Genomic DNA, 9001 nt, shown 5'->3' with positions numbered 1-9001 from the left:
TTCTGACGCTTTTCACTTTTTCTAGTTGTATCTATTAGTTTGTCTTCTTATTCTGCCTTCATGATTCACAAGTCATTGTTTTGTGTGTGTGTGTTTGTATTTTTGAGACGGAGTCTCGCTCTGTCGCCCAGGCTGGGGTGCAGTGGCCGGATCTCAGCTCACTGCAAGCTCCGCCTCCCAGGTTCCCGCCATTCTCCTGCCTCAGCCTCCCGAGTAGCTGGGACTACAGGCGCCGCCACCACGCCCGGCTAGTTTTTTGTATTTTTTAGTAGAGACGGGGTTTCACCGTGTTAGCCAGGATGGTCTCGATCTCCGGACCTCGTGATCCGCCCGTCTCGGCCTCCCAGAGTGCTGGGATTACAGGCGTGAGCCACTGTGCCCGGCCCACAAGTCTTTGTTTTCTCGCCATACCCACGTGAGTTCTAAACCAATACATATTTGCAGTTGTCTTTTCAGCACATATACTTGGATGTTTCAAAGACACTTTCGACTTGGCACATCTGAATTCATCACTTTTTTCCAAATCTGATTGTCTCATACTCCCTTGATGAAATGATGTAATAATCCCAAAATGAATTATTCTGAATTCTACTTTTACTTGCCATTGATTACCAAGTGTCAACATGTCAGATTTTTTAATACTCCTTAGTACTATGGCTGATGAGGTCCATCTCTTAATTTGTTAGATTTGTCCTTGAGTAGCACTGTCTTTGATTTTGCCCCTGAAATTCATCTTCACACTGTTGACAGAATAATCTTTTAAAGTGGTTTGTTTTGTATGTCTGTGTGCCACTGCTGGACTGAGCTCTTATAGGAGATTGTATCTCTTGTTTTTGTAATCCTAGCACCTGTTAAAATAACTAGAAACTTAGAGGTGCAGTCTTGCAGGTTCTCTGACCCTACAGTCACCCTAGACCTGCACTAATACAGTTTTCATTAGCCATTAAATTTAAATAAAATTGGACATTCTGTTAATTAGTGATACTAGCTTTATTTCAAATGCTTATAGCCTCATGTGACTATGGACTACTATATTGGACAACATTTTAGAACATTTTGATTATCACAGGAAGTTTCCTTGGACAGAACTGCCCCAGCAGACCTTTGCTGATGTGGATGTTTTTCTGTATTAAATACATCCTTTTAACATTCAGACACCTCCCAAATGCTAACCTTAATAGATGGGCCTTCAGCATTTATGTCTCTCTATCTTGATCCTGCAACTGATGACTTGACTATGTCTGCTCTGCAGAAAGCACCACTACCAGCATGTGTCCACTCAGGAAAGCTGACACTACATATTTCAACAGAGGAGATGTGAGTACAGAGGCATTAGAGAATAACCCGGGGATCACAACTGTAGGATGCAGCTACTAGTCCTAAGGGTAAGAAAACAAATGGGAAAAAGTTTGGGTTGCCAGAGCCTTAAAGCTCCACAAAGGGTCATCATGGCATTAGTGCTCAGACCCCTGAGGAGGCTCACCACCTACCTGCTCATGGTAATTCTGAGGGGTACAGTAACGACAGTTCTAGAAGTTTCGAAGCAATTGAAGGCTGGCATTTACTACCATTATTACAGAGCTGATAGGACTAGCCATGAGAGATGAACTAGATCTCGTTTCATCTTCCTTCCAACTTCTCTCTAGTACTTCCTACCGGTAGAACCTAATAAGCAGCAGTCAGAGGGGTCAGAGAAGTGTAGTTTGCCGAGTTCCGGCCCCAGCACACACAGCAGAGGACAGAAGAGTGGAACCCGCGCTGAGAAACAACAGATGAAGAACCAACACACTGGTTTCTTTCAGGGACTCATTTTTATCTAAAGATAAACTCACTTTTATCTAAAGATAAAGATAATCCCTTAAACGCCAGATATTCAGGAATTTGTAGAGACACTCTGGGCCCTCAAGAATAAGTGTACTAGTTCAAATTGAAATCTTGTTACTCTTTTCTATTAAATGAGACTAATGCTGCTATATAGTGCTTAACTTTTAAAATTGACAGTGGATGAATGCATATTATAATCAGGTGTTCATGTCCATCCATTTATTAAGTGCCTACCACATGCCACACAATCTGTCAGGTTTGTATGTATATAAAATAAAACTTAGATAATAACACAAAAGTAATAATTCACCCCAATTCATCTATAAATCCAGAGTTAGGGACTGTTAACATTTTTGTGTTCATGCCTGTGGACATTTTCTGTGCATATGCATGTACACACATAACTCAAAATGTCATAAAAAGTTTATAAATGCAGATGTTTCCAAGAAAGTGTGTATTCATCTACCTCTCTTCTGTTGTATAGTCTTTGATTATAAGGAGAATGCTCCATTACTATTTATCTGTGGACATAGAGTGTAGGCTGCTACATATGTCTCTTTATACTTTACACACTTTGTCTTTCCACTAAAATTTCTCAATGTATAATTTCTGTCTGTGTCACTGAATATGTAGATTTAAAATTTTGAGCTACATTTTCAAACTGCCGTTCACCAAAGCTGTTACAATTTACACTGCGACCAATAGTGCATGAGACTGTTCTTTCATACACTTGGTAACAGAATATTACTGATCTTTAATATTTTTTATTGATAGCCAAAAGTGTATTCTTCGCATTTCAAAATTTTTAGTGAGAGTATATTCCAGTATGTTAATTGGTTATTTGTATTTCTTGTATACATCCTTTACACTTTTTCTTTTGGGTGTTTATGTCTGTAACTTGGCAGTAGCCCATATTAGGAATCATTATTACACATGTCGCAAATATTTTTACAATTTCTTTATTATTGTGTTATGACCATTCTTACATAGTCAAATCTGTTGCTTTACTATTTCTGCCTTAAGTATAATGTTTAGAATTTTCTCTGGTCAGGGTTATAAAAATACTCATGTTTCTCCTGATATTTTTATGATTTCATTTTTAGATCAGTCTTTAATGCAGTTGAGAGTTACCTTAAAGTAGTGAAATAGTCAACATTTTCTGTCAGTATTATCTGGTTGTCATGATACCATTTCCTCATTGATCTATTATGTAACTTCCACTAGATAATCATTTTTATATTTGATACTTACAAATACTATTCAGTTCTATTTTGTCTATTCAGCTACTTTCACTGATTTAATTATTGTTGCTTCTTGTTTGAATATGTATTTAAAATATTTGTTTTATAACTAATACAAGGTTTCATACCTAATAGGTCAAGTATTACTTCCCAATACATACACCTGTATCTCATAATTCCATACTCTTTTACAGATAAACTGTTGAATTATTTAATCTTCCTTCAAATACAGATTCTATTGGTATTCTGATTATAATACAGGATACATAGATACATAGGACATTGCATGGTTCACATAGAGAAATTGTGGCACCTTTTCAATATTAATATTCTTATTCATAAAGAATATTGTTTGTCCTATTAGGTTCATATGTTCCTCAGTAGAGTTTTTAGATAATTTTTATTTTTCTTTAGTCAGATATCTTAATGTGTTTTAATGTTCTTGTAGTATTTAGGAATGTGCTCCTTTTTTCTCCCCCTTTACAAAAATGGTTTCTAATTGAATATTTTCATTTTTTTAATCTCAGAACCTCTTCACACAAATTAGTAAGGGTCTCAAAGAACTTTTATGTTGGCAGGTATGTCTGCTAATATTTACCACTTCAGAAATTAAAAACTTAATTGAAAAGTGAGATGTCTATGTAACATTTATGTTAGCATAAATATTTTAAGTGAAAAAGGGCTAATTTTTTTGCCTAGCCCTTCTTTTGGAGGCTTGTAGGGAAATAAAATACTAATGATATATGTCCCTGTACTCACACTTCAAGAATAACACATAGAATTAACTTAAAATTTGGGCTAGCAAAGACTCAACTATTGACCATCTTAAAAATTGATGGAAATCATTTTTCATGGTAGTCGTATGATTTCTTGGAAATTAGGCAATTTCTCAGGAAAATTAAAACTAAAGGTGACAGTGTGGTGCTTAGGTGTCTCTGTTAGTCTGGAAATACCACACTGTAAGTCAGCTGCTTTTTGCGTGGGTTGTACTTCCCTTGCCGCATAGTTTGAAAATGTCTCCAGGAGGAAAGTTTACCTGGTGTGCTTTACTGCTCTCATGTATTGCAGCCTTGTGCTATCCATTGTCCAGACACTGAAAAGAATTGCTTCATATATTTTTATCCAACTTTGATTATTAATGGCAGGAAAGTTAGTCAGATACCAACTGTTCCATAATGGTTAAATCTCAGAAATCTATAATTCTCATAGAAGATACCATAGGAGAGTATCTTTAAATATTGGAATAACAGTGAATCTCTTCACACACACACATACACACACACACAAATGAAACATGATGAACATTTTTGACAAATTTAACCACATTAAATATTCTGTCCATTAAGATTCCCTAAAGACAGTGGAAAGATGGAAGTTTAGAGGGAGAAGCTATTTGCAACATGCAAGGCAAGATGACAATGCATTAATAACAAAATTACATAAAGAATGGACTTGGGGCTTGAGTAAAATAATTATGACATGCTTTCTGAAATGTCCCCCAGATAGTTTCATAAAAAATGAAGCAAATAGGCTAATTAAAGAAGAACCCATAGACATCATGTTCAAAAGAACTGATGACAAAGCTTGTTCATAACCCATAAAATACAAGTGGATGCACCTAGATAGCTACAATATTTTTGAAAGAGTTTGGCGGGTTTTGAAAATGTGAGGAGCCACAAAGTAGATTTGGAAAAAAAAAAAAAAAACCCCACCTAGCACACATAACATTTAAATCAATACAAACATGCCTGATAATTAGAACAAAAAAAGGCTTGAACAAACTCTTTACAAAAAAATCATCATCATCATCAACGTGGAATGGTGTTCAGTCTTAGCAGCCAGGAAAATGCAAATTAAGGCCACAAGGAGATACTACCAAACACATGTAAACTGAAAAAACATTTAGCCATTCTCACTAGCAAGTGTTGGTGAAGTATATGTGGTAGTGGGAACACTCATTATACTGCTGTATGTGTAAGTCAGTCCAGCCACTTTGGATTACTTTTAAAAATGAAGTTACGAGTATATTCAGCAATTCCTAAATATTTTTTCTAAAGATATTTAGATACATGCGTATCATTTTACATGTACAAAATGTTCTTGGAAGCATAGTTTGTATTAGCAAAAACTGGAAACAAATATCCATCAAGAGTAAACATACTGCACTATATTCATATAATGGAATACTGTACTGCAATAGAGAGCAAACCACAGTGCATATATCAACAGGGGTGATGCACTATTGAGTGAAGTAAGACAAAAACACGTATAGTATAATTTACTTAATGTTCAAAAAAACCTTAGGTAAACCCAAAACATACAAGAATGCACTCATGGATGGTAAAACAAAAAAGGATTGCCATGTAAGTTAGATTAATCATTACTTGGAGGGAGGGAAGATGTATGGTTTGAAAGGGATATTTGGGAGTGGCTAGACTTGCTTCTAATACTCGATTTTGTAATCTGTAAGTTTGCAATTGAAGTTATACACTTGGGATTTAGAGTGGGATTGTCCCTTGGAGACATAAAGTTAAATACAAATATAAATTATCAGTTCAGAGATGCATTTATAGCCCAGGAAATTCATGATACCATGTAATGGAATGATTTTGCAAAGAGGAGAGGAGGGCTTATGACTTGAGTTCTGAGGAGCACTGAAAAGTTCTATGTTGGAGGGAAAATCTGCAAAGGAAATAGAGACGAATATTGAATGAAGTAGGAAAGTCTGTGTCTCAGAAGAATTCTTCCAAACGTAAGAAGTAGGCACCTATGTGAAGTGCTTCAGAGTAAAATGAGGATAGATGAGTAGGCAATCTTGAGAAGGGTTATTTCAGAATGGTGGGGACGAAGGCATGTCAGAGTGGCTTCAAGAGTTCAGTGGGGAGTTATTTTCCCAGAAGCAAGCATTGTACAGCTGGAAAACACTCCTATTAACAAGACACAGGATTGAAAAAAATATATTAATATTGAAACAGTTTTAATGCATTCCTTAGACTAAAAAGAAAGGAAACAATATTCTTAATGGTCAAGAATCAAGGAAACCTGAAATCATTTTGACCAGCTGATCTAAAAGGAAGAATAAATTACTCTTCCAATTTCCCTGTAGAAAATTTTACAAAATTGTTAACGTATGAAGGGGTGTGGCCAAAAATGAATAAAATTATAAAGATTACTGGATTTAACGATATCTTTTGGTATTTGTCATTTTTTGTAATTTTAATTTTCATCCTAAATAACTTTCTTCACAATTTTACATTTTAAAATTTAACAACTTGCCCTCCCACTATAAATTGGATCTTTGGGCAATGAAACATAATTCTGTTGAATAAGCAGGGGAAAAAACGTAGAGCCGAAGACCCATGCAAAAGGCAAACTTAACAGGGAAAAGGGAGAAAAGTTTCTCCCCAAAAAAGACAAGAAAACAACTTGTGTGGTTTTTGTTGTTTTTTTTGTTTTTTTTTTTTAAATAATTTACTCTGGATGAAGGGAGCAATTCACACAAGCTGAGTATTTGGTTATGTGGGTTTGAGACTAGAATTGACATTGCATAGATAATCTGAAACATCTCAAAATGAGTACTTTTAACTGGCTCCAGGTCTGTAGTGATCCCAGGACCTGGCAGTAACAAAATTAAATCCTTTGTGAGTTTAATTGTTAAGTGTTGGCTTTGAGGAACATGGTATGTTACTTGATATATATAAGCTGGGACCAAAAGGTAAATATAAACATTTGTAGAAATTTACCATAAAAAAATTATTTCAGATGTGGATGCTGTAAGAATATTTGTCTCAATTTGACAGCAGTTTTGCATAGGGAAGGAAGAAAATTTTGAAAGAATTGAAAGAAATAGCATGACAAATATAATCATGTTTATCAAATTAATCATCACAAAAATGGGGCCTACATTATCTTTAGAGCCTCTCTCTAATTTCATGTTGAGGTGGTTTGGGAGAGGAACCTCCCAGATCCCCTTTCAAGGGAGCGTTTGCTGCTGGCACGTCCTTCAGGGTCTACCTCGGCTGCAGAGGGTCACTAGAGGGCATGCTTTTCCTGTGGTCACCCACATCTTGGGCCCGTGGATGCATGAGTAAGTCGTCAAGCCACTTTGGCTCAGTGCGGGTCCACATATGCCCTAGAGTCCTTCACTGGGTTGACCATGCCATTGATCATCATAGTTGTACTTCTCTCTCTGCCCAGTCCTAACTTTCCTAATTCTGTCCACAGACGCTGACTGCTCTAATCTTTGCTTCTGGAGGACCAACCTCTTCCATAAACTTACCCACATAATTTACTGTGATTCGGCTTCTTAGGAATACCGATGCAGAAACAGAACTCAATTCATCTTACAGGCAACTGTCTCTCATTATAGATTAGTCAATGAGTGTTTTGTTTAATAAACATGTCTATTAATTTCATTAATCCAAACTAGTTCACCTAATAGTACTCAAAATAATAAATGGTTAAGCTAGAGGCTTCCATAACATGAAAATTTACTAATAATTTTGTTAAATTTCTCTATGCTGTCACCAGTGTGTATATATTGGCCATTCTTTTGATCACTTTATTGATATTTTTTAAATGCTTGCAGTTGAAAAAGGATAGTTATACCTAGATAACTTGATTGCTGTCTTCTAAATTCCCAGTAGGTGGTGTCATAATACTGTATTTAGGGAAATTTTTAAAAATTTATTTAATAAAGTGGAAAAAGAAAGTGCAAATGTGTTTACTTAAGTATATGTACTTTCATTGTAAAAGTGTTTTGGTTTTATTATGAGATGACACTGTTATAAACAACTTAATTCCTTGTATATTTCTTCAATTCACATTTTTACTAGAAAATATGTACTGACAGTTTTATTCTTTTATTCTCTAGAATGATACAATACTACATAGTCAAAAGAACAATGAGATGGCCAAAATGTTTAGAGAAATTCTTTTCTCAGGATCTTTTTTTACTCTCATATCTTAGATATATGAAAAAAAAAACTGTACTGGTCTTAGAAGTCAAACCAGGATCTGTCATTATAATTACTGTCACTTTATTTACACGCAAAATATTTTCTATTTTTGGCTACCCTTTTCAAAAACTGTACATCATAAATAATTCACCTTTTTGGAATTTTGGCTATTTCTAGTTGAGTTGTAAGTAGTTCTAATTTTTCTACCTTACATTTTAGTAACCTTTGTGTTTACTTTCCCAATACAACATGTGCTCTGATAGTTACAACTCAGACAGTAGTGTGGCCTCTGTGCAAGGATGACTCTCAACAGTCCATGAAACATTCCACGTTTTTAGTGTCTTCCCAGCAGGGTCATAAGCCTTTTGCGTGTATGACCCGCAAATTAGTAGGATCTTTTGTTTCATTTTGTGATCACCAAAATGCTTATATATAGTAGTGTTTGGTAAATACATATCGAATAAATGTGATGCTATGTAAGTTTAAATAATTCTCCTAGACTCTCCCTGTACTCCAGAGATTAGGTGACTTCAGTGTGAAATCTGTTATTTTGCTAATTTAGTGTTTGTGATACTTCAGTAGTCAATCTGAAGATCTGTCCTCTCCATGGGTTGATTTTTAATGGAATGATGTAAATTGTTTTGAAAAAATTATAAATATTTCACTCATTTTTTAAAGTCTGGTAAAGAACTTAAAAGATTTTTTTCTTTCTATTTTCTAAAAGTTAAAAAATTAAGGTAATAAGTTTTCAAAAGTTTTTTTAGAATTCTGAGACATCTCATTAAATTCAAGGAAATGTTGAACACCTAGACCTTTGAAAGGGCAGGAAATGTGGCAATATCAGGGACTCTAGCAATAAGACTGACATTCTTTAGGAAAGTTTTTCATCACTTTATTACTGAGTGTGGGATGCAATGGTTTGAAGGACCATTTTCTGAAAGCTCACTGGGGGCTACTGAATTTGATTCTAAATTCTAA

At 35.2% G+C, this 9001-nt stretch overlaps 1 long non-coding RNA gene across 1 annotated transcript; it reads left to right on the top strand.

Moving 5' to 3' along the window:
• Nucleotides 1-347: 347 nt before the first annotated feature.
• On the top strand, nt 348-8510 carry LOC106997314 (uncharacterized). Its single transcript, XR_001443473.3, has 2 exons — nt 348-1385; nt 7290-8510. It is a non-coding gene; the product is annotated as an uncharacterized LOC106997314 (long non-coding RNA).
• The last annotated feature ends 491 nt before the right edge of the window (nt 8511-9001 follow it).

This window comes from Macaca mulatta, chromosome 3 (assembly GCF_049350105.2).
Source record: "Macaca mulatta isolate MMU2019108-1 chromosome 3, T2T-MMU8v2.0, whole genome shotgun sequence".
NCBI classification, from domain to species: domain Eukaryota; kingdom Metazoa; phylum Chordata; class Mammalia; order Primates; family Cercopithecidae; genus Macaca; species Macaca mulatta.
Note: the sequence above shows the minus strand (reverse complement) of the source record. Positions and strands in the feature narration are given on the sequence as shown.